This window comes from Rhinoraja longicauda, chromosome 42 (genome assembly GCF_053455715.1).
Source record: "Rhinoraja longicauda isolate Sanriku21f chromosome 42, sRhiLon1.1, whole genome shotgun sequence".
In the NCBI taxonomy this organism is placed as follows: Eukaryota; Metazoa; Chordata; class Chondrichthyes; order Rajiformes; family Arhynchobatidae; genus Rhinoraja; species Rhinoraja longicauda.
Window position 1 is genome coordinate 6,821,248 of NC_135994.1, and position 19,094 is coordinate 6,840,341.

Consider the following 19,094-nt stretch of genomic DNA (forward strand, 5'->3'; position numbering starts at 1 on the left):
CAGAGTTTAATCCTGACTACGGGTACTGTCTACGGAGTTTGTACGTTCTCCCCGTGACCTGTGTGGGTTTTCTCCGGGATCTCCGTTTTCCTCCCACACTCCAAAAGACGTCGGTTAATCAGCTTGGTATAATTGTAAATCGTCCCTTGTGTGTAGAATCATGTTAATGCGTGGGGATCGCCGGACTCGGTGGGCCGAAGAACCTGTTCCTGTGCTGTATCTCTAAACTAAACTAAACCATCTCTGGAAGTTAACAGTAGAATCAAAAATCTTTGGTGTCAGCAAGGTTTACCTATTCATTTTGAAATTGGTGTGTAATCAGCAGAGGGGTAGCTTGAGGACGGCCACAGAAGAGCGGCAGTGGGGATTGGTGGTGGGCAAGCCAACAATGGAACAAAGGAGAACATGTTGCCAACCCATGTTTGTGGCGCTGGCTTTCATGATATGCAAGTATGCCAGCTGCACGTTTCATGACCATTTAAATGTGACATTATTACATGGGTTTCCAGGAAGCGTCAAAGCTGCCAGCAGGAGGAGATGGAGGCTGACATATGAAGGCAAAGTGACGTTTAGAGTTCCTAGCGTGCCAGGAGAATGGTCAGACTTCAGAGCCCCTGAGCGAAGCTGTCAGCTCTCCCTTCATTGATTGCAACCTCTCTTCTGCCTCCAACCTCCACGACCGTAATTGCAGAGGATCACGCCCATCTCCCTCTGCATACCAGTGCCCATTCGACATTGGGATCTACTCCCTTCCTAATCACCTCCAGCTTTTCCTCCACCTTCGTCTGCTCGTCCTCCCTGGGATTTCTGGAGACTGTTCCCAGTAGCACCTTCTGCTGTTTCCCAGTTTGTCAATTTGGTCTGCTGAAGAGAAGGAAATGGAGAGGAAAAAAAAAGTCCATGCCTTAAACTGAACACATTTTTGTCCTCCCTCAGATTTTCCCCATTCCCACTTTAAGTTTTCCCTGAAGTTTAGGTTATTTATCATAGGCAAACTTGGATGAATAAGGATTTGTTTTTGGCTATTCACACAAGATGCCTATTTCCGCATTTCCAGTTACATTCTGCAATACTCTTTCTCTAATTGAATTTGTGTACAATTTTTGTTAAACTATGGACGTCTCCATGAACTATTTGTGATGGGTCTGCAACAATATTTTACGTGACTGATTTTTGAGAGTTGCGCGGCTGGGCTGAGCCAGTCGTGGTGGTGGTGGTGATATTGTATTAGAGACATTAAGCAAATGAGGCTTATTGTCTCGAGAGGTCAGAAGAGTGAGAGGTGATCTTTTGAAATACACAAGATTCTTACAGGGTTTCACAGAGTAAAAGTAGATTTTTTTCCCCCCATTGCCTGTGATGGCTGGAACGATGGGTTACAATCTCAATCAAGGCATCGGCCATTCGGGGCAGAGATGAGAAGAGATTTGACGGTGGCGCAGCGGTAGAGTTGCTGCCTTGCAGCACCAGAGATCCAGGTTTGATCCTGACTACAGGGGCTGTGTACGGAGTTTGTACGTTCTCCCTGCGACCACGCGAGTTTTTCTCCAGGTGCTCTGGTTTCCTCCCATACACTAAAGACGTACAGGTTGTAAAGGTGCAGGAACGAGGTACTGAAGGAAGCATGCAGGTACAGCAGGCAGTGAAGAAAGCCAATGAAATGTTGGCCTTCATAACAAGAGGAGTTGAGTATAGGAGCAAAGAGGTCCTTCTGCAGTTGTACAGGGCCCTAGTGAGACCGCAACTGGAGTACTGTGTGCAGTTTTGGTCTCCATATTTGAGGAAGGATATTCTTGCTATTGAGGGCGTGCAGCGTAGGTTTACTAGGTTAATTCCCGGAATGGCGGGACTGTCATATGTTGAAAGACTGGAGCGACTAGGCTTGTATACACTGGAATTTAGAAGGATGAGAGGGGAACTTATCGAAACATATAAGATTATTAAGGGGTTGGACACGTTAGAGGCAGGAAACATGTTCCCAATGTTGGGGGAGTCCAGAACCAGGGGCCACAGTTTAAGAATAAGGGGTAGGCCATTTAGAACGGAGATGAGGAAAAACTTTTTCAGTCAGAGAGTTGTATATCTGTGGAATTCTCTACCTCGGAAGGCAGTGGAGGCCAATTCTCTGAATGCATTCAAGAGAGAGCTAGATAGAGCTCTTAAGGATAGTGGAGTCAGGGGGTACGGGGAGAAGGCAGGAACGGGGTACTGATTGAGAATGATCAGCCATGATCACATTGAATGGCGGTGCTGGCTCGAAGGGCAGAATGGCCTACTCCTGCACCTATTGTCTATTGTCTATTGTTTGTAGGTTAATTGGCGTTGGTAAATTATCCCTAATGTATAGGATAGTGCTAGTGTACGGGGTGATGGTTGGTCTGTGTGGACTTGGTGGGCCGAAGGGCCTGTTTCTGTGCTGTATCTGTAAACAAAAAACTTTTTAAAAAATCCTTATCTGGAGAGGGTGGCGAATCTTTGGAGTTCTGTATTCAAGAGGGCTGTGCAGATCTGGTCGCTGAGAATATTCAAGACAGACATGAATAGATTTTTAGATAAAGGGTATGTGCAGGAAGGAAGTGCTGAGGTTTAAAAAAAATCAGCCATGCTTTCATTGAATGGTGGAGAAGGCACAAGGATTCAAATGGCCAACTACCATTTCTTATGTTGATCGACTTGCCTGTGATAAAATTAATGGGGTGACTCTGGGGAAGTTGAGAAAAAAAACAGAGGTTATATGTATCAAGAAAGACTGAGCGTTTAGAGTTTAAACCTTCGAGCTGCAGTACGGAAGCTCGCCCTTCAAGCCACTGAGTCCGTGCCAACCAGCGTACACTAGCACCGGCCTACACTAGGGACAATTTTACTGAAGCCAATTAACCTACAAACCTGTACGACTTTGGAGCATGGGAGGAAAAGGGAGCACCCGGAAAAAACCCACAAGGAGAACGTACAAACTCCATACAGACAGCACCCATAGTCAGTCTGAAGAAGGGTCGCGACCCGAAACCTCACCCATTCCTTCTCTCCAGAGATGCTGCCTGACCCGCTGAGTTACTCCAGCATTTTGTGTGCACCCATGGTCAGGATCGAACCCGGGGGGTCTGGCGCTGTAAAATACTGACCTCTGTAGAAATTAATACATGACAGGAAGAAGTTTCCATTTTGGGGGAGATAGAATCATATAATTGTAGAGCACAGAATTGGGTCCTTTCAGCCCACTTTGTTCTTGCTTTCTGTGATGCCTATCTGCACTAATCACATTTGCATGCATTCAGCATGCATCCCTACTCCTTTCTTACCTATATACCTATACAAATGGCTTATAAATGTTGGCAGCGCCTATCCCTGCAGTGCACCACTTGTTACCGACCTGCAGTCAGAAAAGCGCACGCCCACTGCCACACTCTGCCTCCCATCACCGAGCCAATTTTAGTCCTTGTCCGTCAACACGCCTCAGAGCCCTTGTGCATCATCTTCCTGGACCAGCCCACCATAAGAGACTTTGTCAAAAGACTTAATAAAGTCCATGTAAATCACATCTGCCGCCTTGCCCACGTCAATTTTCCCAGTCCCAGGTAAATAGACAATAGGTGCAGGAGTAGGCCACATGGCCCTTCGAGCCAGCACCACCATTCAATGTGATCATGGCAAGGTCCTGAAAACAAACATTTAAAAAAATTGTGAGACGTGACCTTCGCTGCGTTCAATCTAAAACTGGAAGCCATCAATTTCAGATTGTCTGAAATAAATTTTCGAGGGAATGAGATGAAACTTTGTTGACCAACAAGTGATTGAAATGTCCTCCTTCCAACAGGGTGAGGCGAACAGCGGAGATGCACTTGATTGGAAGTGAGATAGGCAAAATGGGGAAAGGAATAGATTGAATTGATAGCTCCAGGTGGCGTAGATGGAAGGAGTTTCATGCCATCTGTAAAAGCTGTTCTGGGCCATTTGGACCAGTGCTGGTCATTGCATGCTTTCAGCCAAGGCATGATGCAGCTCAGGCCATTCTACCCATGCCAGTCTGTGATTCTGGCCTATCTCAGCTTGAAGTTACTACCTGATTTTTTTATTTTTAACATCTATGTCTCAATCATTGTTTATCATGATGAGAAGATTGAAGATGAACTGCTGAACAAGAGTGGATAGCTAAATGCATAGTTGTAAGTAATTTGCACTGTTATCATTCGGAGAGTAAAGGTCCTTTTTTCCAAGTACTTTCCTTGGTTAGAAACAGAACATCGAAAAATAGGTGCAGGAGTAGACCATTCGGCCCTTCGAGCCAGCACCGCCATTCAATATGATCATGGCTGATCATCTAAAATCAGTACCCTGTTCCAGCTTTCTCCCCATCTCCCCTGATTCTTTTAGCCCTACGAGCTAAGAGTTGTCAGTTTGTTTTAAAAGTTTATGGAGACCTGAAGTGAAACCATAACCCACATTTCTCTCGCCACTTTAAACTTAAAATTTAATTTGATCTCTGATGCCCCGTTGGGCGTGTACTTTGCTCCAAACTAGAGGTTCACTCTGGTATAAAATCCAAACCTCGCCTGAACCCAACCATGACCTAACCAGACCTGAGGATTTTATATCTGGGAAGGAACTGCAGATGCTGATTTACACCGAAGATAGACACCAAATGCTGGAGTAACTCAGCCGGTCAGCAAGCATCTCCGGAAAACATGGATAGGTGATGTTTTTGGTCGGTCTGAAGAAGGATCTCGACCCGAAACGTCACCTATCCGTGTTCTCCATAGATGCTGCCTGACCCGCTGAGTTACTCCAGCACTCTGTGAAGCGTCACCTATCCATGTTCTCCACAGATGCTGCCTGATCCGCTGAGTTACTCCAGCACTCTGTGAAACGTCACCTATCCATGTTCTCCACAGATGCTGCCTGACCCGCTGAGTTACTCCAGCACTCTGTGAAACGTCACCTATCCATGTTCTCCAGAGATGCTGCCTGACCCGCTGAGTTACTCCAGCTTTTTGCGTCTTATCTGAGGATGTTATGAATGCCCCGGTTTGATCTATTTGGAGTGGGATTGCATAGCTGGGATGGTCATTGTGGTTGGTATGGCCACAGGCACTGTCCTTGGGGCTGCAAACACCAGGCCGCTCTTCACCGGCACATTCATCTCCCAGCATTGTTCCTGGTTTCTTGGGGCACGCAGTTCATTCCGGCGCGGCCTGGCAAGTTCAACAGCCACACCGCGGGAGAAGGCGGCAGGGGAAGAGAAATGACATTCTGGCCTTCCATCACAGTGAGGTGGTGACTGGAGGAGACTCACTGTGATGGATGTTTCTTTTTTTTTTTGGTTTTGTGTTGGTTTGTGGTTGTGTAATTGCTTATTTTATTGCTCTTACTGTTGGGCTGTGGGTGACGAAATCTCATCCAAAAGACTTGTTTTTTGGATGACAATAAAGGTAATTCTGATTCTGATGTGGAAAACCTCCGGCCCCCAAATGGTGGCAATTTAAAAAATGTGTGTAAAGAGCTGCTGGGATCCATTCTGATTCAGCCCAAGTCTGAGCACTTGGAATTATAACGATATCCAATTGTGACACCAAGTTCGGTTGTGTCGGGCAGTCGGACTCTAATCTCAAATGTCAGTCCAGGAACACTTTATTTCACTCATATGGGCACAATACCCTGAAGAGCACTTTAAATGCTGCCTCTCTTCTGACTATCCTTTCAGATTTTTATCTGTTCTGAGAATACAGATACTTGGCTAACGCACACACGACAGTTTGTGCTGTGGGATGTTATCACACTTAGGTGAAACCTTAAAACCTGTCGGCTTGCATGTGGGCCAATGATTATAATTACAAACCATGCTTGAGTAGTTGTCAACTTTCTAACCATTTGTCTTCTGTTGCATGTACTGAATGCAGGAGATGGCATTAGACTGCAAAACATTTTTGATTTTGTGAGGACAGTGTATTATGCAATTGAAAACACTCTCTTGCTGGTTTCTGCTCTTCTGGGACTAAACGTACGATTCGGCCCCTGGAGAAACGATACTGCAGTTCCCAGCACAAAGTGGCAGGAGAAACTTATGAGCCAGCATTGACTGCTCCACCAAACATCTAGCTTCCTTTTATTAAAAAGGTTCTCAGTCAACTAAAATAGCTTAACTAGTATTGTTTTCTTTTATGAAGAGTTTGCCACTAAGACTTTATTTTTTCGTGTGTGGTCTCTCGCTTGCACTCGTTTAGATGGGGAAAAAATCGATGTCTTTGGTTCTTCCCAATTATTGTTGTATGTGATGCAGAAGACCTCTGGCAAGCAGGAGACATCAACGCAACAAGTACTGTACACTAAAGATTAAACGCACCCTCCGCCAAATGTGTTTATCCCATCAAGATTTAAATATGCCAGTTGCATTTGTGGGAATTACTGGATTTAGCGTTTGTTTTGGGATTCACTGGTAGGTTAGTGGTGGCGGTGGAGATTTATTTGGATCAGCCTTTAGGGGAGAAAAATGCACACTTTTTTCACCCAAACACAAAGAGAGAGAGAGAGAGTAAGAGTGCATCTACAAAAATGTCTGATAGTGAACTCCAACAAAACAATGCTAGTTTAATGCAAAAAGTAGAAGGCTTGCACCAATCATAGTTCACTGGAATCCAATTTGTTGTGTGGGAGCCGACATCTATGTACCTATTCATTGGGCGAATGTAGCTGGTGTACATTGAAGTATCTTGTCTGGAATACCAGATTAATGACTATTTCTACATCATGAATGCAGCCTATTCTTTTAACCATTTGATGGGGTGAAGTACATTATGTATTGCTAGCAGTTTACAATGAACCAGTTGCCAGGTGGACTAAATTCCTCGCTTTTACGTTGTTATACATTCTGTTCAATTTCATAGAAAAGTGGCCTGAGACTTTGACCTAGTTTTTCATAAAATGCGTTTCTCTAACTGAACATTAGCTTCCTTTCCTTGATCTGATTTCAACATGTGTCTTGCAGGCAGTTGGTTGATTTGAACTTCACCGCAGTAATTCATGAATCTATTCTCCACACGGCAATTGTTAGTGAAGCTTTGTGGGGGGGTGAATGAAATTCTCAGATTCTCAACGGGGTCATCATCACCTCGCACTTAAATAGCTGAGCCATTTCAAAAAGAAAGCTTTATTCTCTCCAGTATGACTGGCTCAGGCCTACGTAGCACAAATGACTCGATCCAAGCGCTGTGTTTGATGGTCTTAATCAGGCTCTCATTACATATGGAAATTTAAGGAACTGGGAAAGCAAATGAAATTGTATGTCGTGTGGTCCAACTTGTACATTGTGCCAGTCATGTTGCACCTGTATCTTTTAATTTTGTGGGCATAGTTTTTTGGGCAGGAAATTCTGCACTCACTGAATACCTGGAGATCACAGATATATCTTATTATATTTTAACTTTTGATATAAGGCTGAAAGGATTTGTTTGAGAATTTTCTACATTGTGCCGATGTAGTCTGGTAATTATAATTGCCTTTTTCACCTGGAATGTATTATTGCTTGAAGGTTTGTAGGGGAAATCGTAACCTCCCAAAACATCTCCATCCATTGGTATCAAATCCAATGCAGGAGCTGGCAAAAGTGAATGTGAAATGATACGCATGAAGTTATTCAATGCTTATAGTCTGGTGCTGAATTATTCAGTGTTCTGTATATCGCGTGGATAAAATAATCAACAATTAGCCCTGACTTGGGTCTCGCATCCATGTGATCTCGCATCAGTTTGGTGACTACAATCAAAGTATCAATTCGTTACGTTGAGAGAAGGTGTACAAAGGCTTCTAAACTTTAATCAAAGCTCCTTTCATGTGCTGCTCACTTTCAACTGTTACAGCAGGATTATTGAGGTGTCTTTACAAATAATCATAATCATAATAGTACTTTAGCCAAGTATGTTTTGCAACATACGAGGAATTTGATTTGCCATACAGTCATACCAATAAAGAGCAACAAGACACACAAATTTTTAACATGAACATCCACCACCACTATGATGAAGGCAAAAAAAAGTTCAATCTCTTCCCTTCTTTGTTCTCCCGCGGCCTGGTCACTCGAACCTTCCGTTGTCGGGGTGATCTTGGCTCCCGTAGCCGGCGGTCGAGCGCTCCGCATCGGGGCGATCAAGCACCCGCATCGGGGGGATCTCAGCTCCCCGTGTCGGGCGATCAGACCCCGGGTCGGGGCTAGTCTAACCTCCTGCGACTTTGGAGCTTCCCGACATCAGTCTCTACCCAAGTCTGCGAGCTCCTCGATGTTGAAGTCCACAGGCCGCGATTGGAGCGTCGATCCCAGGCAAGGGATCGTAGGCTCCGATAGCAAGTCCACGTCCCCACGGTGGGGCTCAAAGTCAGTCCCCAGGCAAGGCCGCCAGCTCCACGATGTTAGGCCGCAGAGCGACTGGAGATACGATCCGGAAAACAATCGCATCTCCGGCAAGGTAAGAGATTGAAAAAAAGTTTCCCCCGACCCCCTCCCCCACCCCCCACATAAAACAAACCAGAGAACATTAACACTAACTTTTAAAAAACACTAAAAATAACAAAAAGGACAAAAAGACAGACAATTGCTGTCTCAAACAAACTAGGGCTGGAGATGAAAGAGACAAAGGAATGGGAAGGCTATTAATAATGAAAGTAATAACGCAGGACTTAATAATGGGCATCCAATGGTGGAAAATGACTTTGTTTTAAAAACTGCAAATTCTAGAATAAAACTTAAAGAGGAGGAAGTTTCCAGAAAGTAAAGGGTGGTGAATATCAAGGGATTTGTTGAACACATTGGTGTTATTGCTGGTGAAAGTAAATGGAAATCAAAGCTTTGTGCTAATATGCGCACGTAAGCCTCCATCGTGCTTCCCTGACCAAATGAAAATGTCAGCAATTTACTTTTTATGATGTTTCAAGATAGCAGCCACAGTCTTGCTTCGGTAAACTAACATCTTAGAAAGCTGGCTTCTTCTGTGTACGTACTTCTAGTTCAAGGCTGACCATGATTTCCACTTGATCTGCTAAATGATTAATGTTTCTTTTTGAAAAGTGTTTTCTCTTTTTGTTGCAAACTGTGTTTGACAAGGTGGATGCCAACTTGATACTTCTGCTTTCACCACTCTATCCTCTGTAAAAGCAAAACTGTGTATTGTTTACTTTGTGCTGACAAGCCCTCTAATCTTGGGTTGCATTTCCTGACACGAAACAAAGATCAATGAAAGTTTTATCCCAGCATGGTTCATAATCCTGAATCACAATTATAACATCTTCTACATCCCGCAGCTCCGCTCTTGCTCCCCATCCCCCCACTCGCAACAAGGACAGGATCCCCCTCGTTCTCACCTTCCACCCCACCAGCCAGCGGATCCAACATATCATCCACCAACATTTCCGTCACCTACAACAGGACCCCACCACTGGCCATATCTTCCCATCCCCTCCCCTCTCTGCATTCCGCAGAGACCGTTCCCTCCGCAACTCCCTGGTCCACTCGTCCCTTCCTACCCAAACCACCCTAACCCCGGGCACTTTCCCTTGCAACCGCACGAGATGCAACACCTGTCCCTTTACCTCCCCCCTCAACTCCATCAAAGGACCCAAACATTCTTTCCAGGTGAGACAGAGGTTCACCTGCACCTCCTCCAACCTCATCTATTGCATCCGCTGCTCTAGATGTCAACTCATCTATATCGGCGAAACCAAGCGCAGGCTCGGCGATCGCTTCGCTGAACACCTGCGCTCGGTCCGCATTAACGCCACTGATCTCCCGGTGGCCCAGCACTTCAACTCCCCCTCCCATTCCCAGTCTGACCTCTCTGTCATGGGCCTCCTCCAGTGCCATAGTGAGGCCCGCCGGAAATTGGAGGAGCAGCACCTCATATTTCGCCTGGGCAGTTTGCGGCCCGGTGGTATGAACGTCGACTTCTCCAACTTCAGATAGCTCCTCTGTCCCTCCCTTCCCCTCCTCCTTCCCAGATCTCCCTCTATCTTCCTGTCTCCACCTATATCCTTCCTTTGTCCCACCCCCGACATCAGTCTGAAGAAGGGTCTCGACCCGAAACGTCACCCATTCCTTCTCTCCCGAGATGCTGCCTGACCTGCTGAGTTACTCCAGCATTTTGTGAATAAATCGATTTGTACCAGCATCTGCAGTTATTTTCTTATATTATAATAGCCATGTATCTCTTGCTTCCAAAGCAGTTGTTTATGCTACCAGTGCTCAGAACAGGTTGCATTGTACACGTTGGTGAAAGAATAAGGATTATAGCAATGTGTAGCAAGGAACTGCAGATGGGTCTGAAGAAGGGTCTCGACCCGAAACGTCACCCATTCCTTCTCTCCCGAGATGCTGCCTGACCTGCTGAGTTACTCCAGCATTTTGTGAATAAAAGGAACTGCAGATGCTGGTTTACACCGAAGATAGACACAAAACGTTTCGGGTCGAGACCCTTCGACCCTTCCCGAAACGTCCCCCATTCCTCCTCTCCAGAGATGCTGCCTGTCCCGCTGAGTTACTCCAGCTTTTTGTGTCGATCTTAGCATGATAGCATGATAGCAATGGTTGGCAGTTGTCTTGATTTTGACCGCAGCGGTTCATCATGTTATTGTTCCAAGTGTGTGCCTGTGTGTTTAAATGGTGTTTTGGGTGGATGCAGGGCAGATTGCATTTAGCTCAAAGGACCGGGAATGCCTGACAGAGTATGACGTCATCTCTCTGTGCTCTAAAAGTCTTAAGTGAAAGCTTTGACAGCCAGCAGGTTGCCAAATGTTAATCCCATTTTTTCCCTCACTGTCGTCATCCTCACGGTTTCCATAGCAGCCCTTTCCCCTCTCGGCAGCACAATATCTGAGGAGATGTTAACGGATTTATTCATGAGATTAGCTTTACATATATTCTGTTTAAACTTATTGTAAATCATGATTTTATTCATTTGCAACATGCCTTCAAGATGTGTTATTTAGAGATGCCTTTTTTTAACTGTTCAGATCATTTAATGAAGCACTTTGAATTATTCACGGACACTGTAATTGAATCTATTTTTCACATGCTTAGGATTTCATTTAGTTCTTTCAAGGTGGAGCTCTTTTCCCATGCGTTGGGTTGGATGGTTCGGCAGCAAGGTTAAAAGCTTTAATTGTGCCATGGAATGGCAGTGCAGGTTATAATTTCCAGAGGTGGAGAGAGGAGGCTGGAGAAGGAGCAAAGCATTCTCACGCTGCAGTTGTCTCTGACACTCCCCCCTCTGCTGGCAGCCCAGTACTCTCTGCCAACACCCCCCACTCTGTTGGCAGCCCAGTACTCTCTGCCAACACCCCTCCAGTCTGCTGACCACGGCACCTCACTGTATGCCAACACTTCTCCTCCTCTGCCAGCCATCCCGTCCCTGACGGCCACTCCCAGCTTTCTGCTGACACCCACCCCCTCTCTCTCTCTCCTCAGGCCCCTCTCTCTGCTCAACCCTCCCCCTCTCCCCCTGGCACCAGACCCCCTTTCCTCCAATTCGACGACACAGAAAAAATCATTCACGCTTTCATTTCCTCCCGCCTAGACTACTGCAACTCCCTATACACTGGGATCAGCCAATCTTCCCTGTCCCGCCTGCAACTGGTCCAAAACGCCGCAGCGAGACTCCTGACGGGTACCCGTAAAAGGGACCACATCACCCCGATTCTGGCCTCTCTCCACTGGCTCCCTGTACGGTACAGAATCAACTTCAAGCTCCTCCTATTCACGTATAAAGCCCTAAATGGACACTCCCCCCTCTACATCAAAAATCTTCTAACCCCCCTCTCTAATTCCAGGTCCCTCAGATCGGCCGACTTGGGGCTATTCACTATCCCGCGGTCTAGGCTTAAACTCAGGGGTGACCGCGCTTTTGCGGTTGCAGCTCCTAGACTGTGGAACAGCATCCCTCTCCCCATCAGAACTGCCCCCTCCATCGACTCCTTTAAGTCCAGGCTCAAAACATATTTCTACTCCCTAGCGTTTGAGGCTCATTGAGGAGGCGCTGTGAACTGTTTGCGTGCTACTGTATGTTTTCATTTTTTTTCTATTGGAACCTAATCAAATGTACAGCACTTTGGTCAACGTGGGTTGTTTTTAAATGTGCTATACAAATAAAATTGACTTGACTTGACTTGACTCTCCCCCTGGCACCAGACCCCCATCCTCTCCCCCTGGCACCAGACCCCCACTCTCTCCCCCTGGCACCAGAACCCCACTCTCTCCCCCTGGCACCAGACCCCCACTCTCTCCCCCTGGCACCAGACTCCCACTCTCTTCCCCCTGGCACCAGACCCCCACTCTCTCCCCCTGGCACCAGACCCCCACTCTCTCCCCCACCCTCTCCTTGACTGCATACCCCCACTCTCTGCTGACACACCCCCACCAAACGTTCCCTCTCTTCCACGTCGCCCCTTCACGCCCCTTATTGCTTGCCCTCTCCCCTTGCCCTCTCCCCTTGCCCTGTCATGTTCCTGCCAGCTCCCATCCAAAATATTTATTTGTACATACATGTAAACCAGCAATGCATGCGCGTGCGTGTCTGTATATCACTGTATATTCCATTATATATCTGAAGCGTCACTAAAGGACTGTTTGTGCTTGCCGACAATAATTATGCGCCTTAACTGTTTCATTAATTTACATATTTAATCTGATTTCCCTTTTTCTCATCAAAATCGACGTGTACTGAATGTGCTTATTGTCTATTAATACTAAATTTTAGCTTCATAAATTATTGCAACCACTGATTTGCATGGTGTTATCGGTTGTCCTCTTTTGGAACAGACAGACTGTGTTTACACTGCAAGGAACTGCAGATGCTGATAGCTTGAGCAAAACACACAAAGTGCTGGAGGAACTCAGCGGGTCAGGCAGCATCCGTGGTGGGGGGGGGGGGGAATGGACAGGTGACGTTTCGGCATGGGGCCCTTCTTCAGACTGATTGTAATAGAGGAGGGCAAGCTGGAAAAGTGGGAGGGTGGGGGAAGTATTACTTGAAATTGGAGAATTGGATGTTCACATTGTTGAGTTGTAAGCTGCCGAAGCAACACCTATATAAGGTGCTGTTTCTCCAGTTTGAGTGTGGCCTCACTCTGGCAATGGGAAAAGGTCAAGGAGGGAAAGGTGTTGTGTTGACATTTCCTGAATGTCGTTCGGAATATAAGTGAACTTCACCAATTACAGCAGGCACAATCGGCTCAGTATTAGTATTTCATCCACAATCACAAGAAGAAGTGAGGAAGAAACAAATAGCTGTCTGGATTCCAATTCAATCGCCTTAGTTATTAATAACAAAATATAGTTTAGGGGATTAACAGATGGTCAGCCAAGGTTCAGAGAAAATGCTGGAGTGACTCAGCGGGACAGGCAGCGTCTCTGGAGAGGAGGGATGGGTGATGCTTCGGGTCGAGGCCCTTCTTCAGGAACATGTTGCAGCTTTATAAAAACTTTGGTTGGGCCACATGTGGGATATTGAGTGCAGTTCCAGCCGCCATTACAGGGCGGACATGGAGGCTTTGGAGAGTGTGCAGTAGAGGTTTGCCAGAATGCTGCCCGGATTAGTGGGCATAAGCTATGAGGAACGGTCGGACAAACCTGGATTGTTTTCTCTGGAGTGTCAAAGGCTGAGGGGAGAGCTGATGGAAGTGTGTACGATTATGAGAGGCATAGGTAGGGGAGGCAGAACGTTTTCTCATGATGGAAATGTCAAACACTCGAGGGCATGGCTCAAGGTGAGAGGGGCAAAGTTTAAAGGTGGGATATGGATTATGTGCAGGCAGAATGGATTAGTTTAATTTAGCATCATGTTTGGCACAAACATCATGGGCTAAACCAGGAAATATCATGGTTCCTGTCCTGACCAGTTCTACATGTGGGAACTGCAGATGCTGGTTTACATTGAAGATAAACACAAAATGCTGGAGTAACTCAGTGGGTCCGGCAGCATCTCTGAAGAAAAAGAATAGGTGATGTTTTGGGTTCACTGTCGCCCTGCTCAGTTTCCACTCGTTATCACCCTTTCCACAGCCAACAATGGACCATTGTGGGCTCTACCACTACTTGATCATCGTTCTGGCTTTGATTTGTTCTTTTCAAACCTTTCATTCATTTGTTTTTTGTACCCTTTCATGCCGCTAGTTTCCCTCTCCCCCCTGACTCTCAGTCTGAAGAAGGGTCTCGACCCAAAAAGTCAGCTGTTCCTCTACTCCAGAGATGCTGGCTGACCCGCTGAGTTATTGCAGCATTTTGTCTATCCTCTGTCCAGTTCTAAGTTCTGTAATATGTTGAATTGCTTGAAACAACTGTTGTGCTTAACATGATATATGTAGCACCTTTATAATTCATTCCTATGGTACTGCAAATAATGCTATTTGTGCAATAAATCAGAGAATATCAGTGGAGATCGTAATTGGGGATACTTCCAAAATATTTTAGAGTTTCATTCGTGAATGAGTTGCTTATGTTTTATGTTTCTGGTAATAACCCAGGATTAAATTACTAGGCATTGCCATATTTAATGCACAACTGGAATATGACAGGCACACGAGGCATTGCTATATTTCACCAAGCATTAAATATGATGGGTCTTCATCAATGCCACTTGCCTTTATTCTTTGGGTTTGGGCTCAAGTAAAGCATGTTTGTCATCAGGAACCTGACTGGTCTTTTTAAATCAATAGAAATCGCTAAACCTTTTCAGAGCTTAAGGATAATGATCTCTTCCAATGTGTTAAGTAAGTCTTCTTGAACCTTGTGGCTTTCCAAAATCAAAACCTCCAATTCTCCTTTCAGACAGAAAGACGGAAGCCAGAAATATTTGAAAAATAAGATATAAATGAACGCATGAAGTCTGTAGTGTGGGGTAGGGGAGTGTTTTTATTTGCAACCAAGCTCCCCTTGATTCTTTCAACTTCCCTTACTTTCACGGATCTCTACTGATTTCTGCTTTAGAAACTCAGCAGCTTAATTTGACAGTGAACCATCATGAACCCAGACTGGATGTTGCTTTTGAGCTCTGCTTCCTTTGTGAAGTACATGGAGTCCACGTTAATCTACCGATCGGCCTGTTGATAGCGAGAGCGTGTTTTAAGAATCGTGGTCATCCCGGTCGCCCGCCACAGTCACTTGGTCCTCTTAAGAAAATGTGCTGCCGAAAGCAAAAGTTCCCGGAAGGGGTGCATGTTAACTGATAGCTTCTCCTTTATCTTCACAGGAAGCACAGGAGAGACAACGGCATGCTTTGACCATAGACATACTGTACTCGATCCAGAAAACACCACAAGTATCAGCAACATGAGATACGCATTTGCCAACGCTGAGCAAGTCCAGTTCCATTGAGACACCACTTCTTTGACCACAAAAAAAAGTTTGCTTTTTACGTGATACGGGTTTAGCACAAATTTACAACAGGCTACAGCTCCTGGTGAGTGCTTTAGGCGAGGTTTTCTGAATTAACTTGATTCACCTGGACGTTATGTATTGTGTTGGAATTTGTGTGTGAGCAGAGGTCCAGAATGGGCCATGACGGTTTTTAAGGCGTTTCAAAATGTCAGCATTTAAGTTCTTGTTTTACTTGGGAATTCCTTTTTCATTGAGAATATAGGTCATTCTTTTACTTCTCTAAATGAACGTTACACTTGTGTGGGGGCAGCAGGAAATGAATGCAAGCTTTCTGGTTGAATGGACAGAACAAAGGCAGATAACATTTCCTGAACATCGTTCCATTAAAGTCTATTGTCGCCAGATGTTTATAACTTAGGTTCTTTGTTTGGAGAAGTAGGCAACAGCACACTCTCTGATTGTTGTGAAAACAGCTGGGGATGATGGAGAAAAAGAACCAAGGATCTTGCACCTGACGAGCTTGATATTTCTAACCAATGTTTGCCATCAAAATGAATGATGTTAAATTGCCATGCACAGAATGTCAGGATGTAAACAACAGAAATTTGTGAGTGAACTGCGCGTGGCTTCATCTGGAGCCCACGTGCGGTAGTTCAGGCAGGTTCAATAACAACATTTAAAAGACTGATACATCAATAGGAATGATTTAATAATAATGCATTACATTTATATAGCGCTTTTCAAACACTCAAAGACGCTTTACAGGGATTTCTAAAACATAGAGAAGTGAATAAATAGATAAATAAGTAAACGAACAGAGAAAGGAGACAGAAGATGAGGTGACCTTCAGTGGTTGAAGGCAGTGCTGAAGAGGTGAGACTTCAGTGATGTTTTGAATGTGGTGAGTGAGGAGGAGTCTCTGACGGTTTGGGGTAGTGAGTTCCATAGGGTGGGAGCAGCGATGGAGAAAGCCCTGTCCCCCCAGGATCTGAGTTTGGTCCGGATGGGGGGGGACAGGAGATTGGCAGCAGCAGAGCGGAGGGTGCAGGTGGGAGTGTGCCTGTGGAGGAGGTCAATCAGGTAGGATGGGGCCAGGTTATGGAGGGCTTTGTAGGTCATGAGGAGGATTTTGTACTGGATTCTCTAGGGGATGGGGAGCCAGTGGAGTTTGTAAAGGACGGGGGTGATATGGTCACGGTGATATTAGTGGGATATGGGTCAGGTGCTGGTCAATGGGACCAGCTTGGTCAACATGGACAAAGGACCTGTTTCTACCTATGGCTCTATGACTGTAACTCTGGATAATGTTAGTCACTGAGGGACACAATAGAAGAAGTCATAAGGTAGATCTCTGGCATCAAGGGCTATGAGGAAAGATGGGATCAACTTGGGCTTTTTAGTGTTGAGTGATGACATCGCTCAGTCCGCCTTAACCAACCTAATCTCCCGGTGGCTGAGCAACTTCAACTCCCCCTCCCACTCCCAGTCTGACCTTTCTGTCATGGCCCCCCGCCAGTGCCATAGTGAGGCCCACAGGAAATTGGAGGAACTGCACCTCGTATTTCGCCTGGGCAGCTTGCAGCCCAGCGGTATGGACATTGACTTCTCTAACTTTAGATAGTTCCTCTGTCCCTCTCTTCCCCTCCCCCTTCCCAGATCTCCCACTGTCTTCCTGTCTCCACCTATATCCTTCCTTTATCCCGACCCCCTGACATCAGTCTGAAGAAGGGTCTCGACCCGAAACGTCACCCATTCCTTCTCTCCTGAGATGCTGCCTGACCTGCTGAGTTACTCCAGCATTTTGCGAATAAATACCTTTGATTTGTACCAGCATCTGCAGTTATTTTCTTACACATCTGAGAAGTGAGCTGGTGTGTAAAGTTATGAATAATTTTGAGTCGGTTCCAAATACAAAATATTAATTTGCAAAAGTAAAAACGCAAGGCCACAGGTTCAAATTGTAAAAAGCAAATTTTAGCGCTGACTAAATGACCGATCAGGAACAAACTCTTGGAGACGTGGATCTTGCGAAACCTCGATTAATTTAAGGGTGATTTTGTGGCAGTGATGTAGGCTGGTGGTGGGGAGAAGAGCAGGGGGAAATATGTACACTGGGACTAAGGTGGGTCCTGGATCGTCCAATTTTACAATTAGTTATCGTACAATCTAGCATCAAGCTGGTCACAGGCATATTGATGTTGCAGACCAAAACACTGGAGAAACTCAGCGGCACAGGCAGCATCTCTGGAGAGAAGGAATGGGTGACGTTTCGGGTCCAGACCCTCCTTCAGTGTTCTGTGAATCACCAACGATGTTGTTAATCTGTTTTAAATGCTAATGTGTTATGATAAAGTGCACATATTTATAATAATAATAATAATAATAATGCATTACATTTATATAGCGCTTTTCAAACACTCAAAGACGCTTTACAGGGATTACTAGAACATAGAGAAGTAAATAAATAGATAAATAAGTAAACGAACAGAAAAAGGAGACAGAAGGTGAGGTGACGGTCAGTGCTTGAAGGCAGTGCTGAACAGGTGAGACTTCAGTGATGTTTTGAATGTGGTGAGTGAGGAGGAGTCTCTGACGGTTTGGGGTAGTGAGTTCCATAGGGTGGGAGCAGCGATGGAGAAAGCCCTGTCCCCCCAGGATCTGAGTTTGGGCCGGATGGGGGGGGACAGGAGATTGGCAGCAGCAGAGCGGAGGGTGCAGGTGGGAGTGTGCCTGTGGAGGAGGTCAGTCAGGTAGGATGGGGCCAGGTTATGGAGGGCTTTGTAGGTCATGAGGAGGATTTTGTACTGGATTCTCTGGGGGATGGGGAGCCAGTGGAGCTTGTAAAGGACGGGGGTGATATGGTCACGGATCGGGGAGTGGGTGAGTAGACGGGCAGCGGAGTTTTGAATGTATTGGAGTTTACTGATGATTTTTGAGGGTGACCCATAGAGGAGGCTGTTGCAGTAGTCCAGACGGGAGGTGATGAAGGCGTGGATGAGGGTTTCTGCAGCTGTGGAGGAGAGGGATGGACGGAGACGGGCGATGTTTTTGAGGTGGAAGAAGGCTGTCTTTGTGATGTGTTTGATGTGTTTGTCGAAGGAGAGGGTTTGATCAAAGATGATTCCAAGATTCCGGATGTGAGGGGAGGTGGATACTGGGAGACCATCAATATTGAGGATGAAGTTTTGGGTGGATTTGGTGAGCGTTTTTGGACTAATGATGATGATTTCAGATTTGTTGCAGTTGAGTTTGAGGAAATTTGATTGAAGCCAAGATTTTATTTCAGTGATGCAGTTTATGTCGGCGCTTTTATGACTTAAGACTTCCCAAAGTGCCTCACAGCCGATGCAGCTCATCTTTAAGTGGTGACATTGTAATGTACGAAAGTGGCAGCTAAATTGCACGCAGCATGTTTTTAACATGAATGTGACAACAACTGGATAATGTGGTTTACAAATGAGTACTGTGTAGTAAATATAGTTTAAGACACCAGGGATAACTCAATACTCTTATTCAAAACGAATTTTAGCATTTATTTGCCGAGACCTGAGCAGGCAGCCTTGGTTTAACATCTCAAGGTGATACCTCCAGCAGTGCAGAGTTCACTCAGTACTGCACGAACGTGAGAGTTTAGATTACATTCACGAGCCTCTGCCAAGGGATTTATATGCACGACCACCTAACTCGGACAAGAGTGGTTCCATTGGGTCATGGATGTTGTATTGCCCAGCTCAGTTAAAATAAA

General features: G+C 45.6%; 1 protein-coding gene across 9 annotated transcripts in view; it reads left to right on the forward strand.

Annotated features, from left to right (window-relative positions):
• r3hdm2 (R3H domain containing 2) overlaps positions 1 to 19,094 on the forward strand; it is a 204,229-nt gene that overhangs the window by 64,037 nt on the left and 121,098 nt on the right. For all 9 annotated transcript variants that reach the window (XR_013549608.1, XM_078431560.1, XM_078431567.1 and 6 more), the window contains exon 2: positions 15,222 to 15,431. The gene's annotated coding sequence lies outside the window, so the exon portion shown is untranslated. The remainder of the gene's footprint in view (positions 1 to 15,221; positions 15,432 to 19,094) is intronic.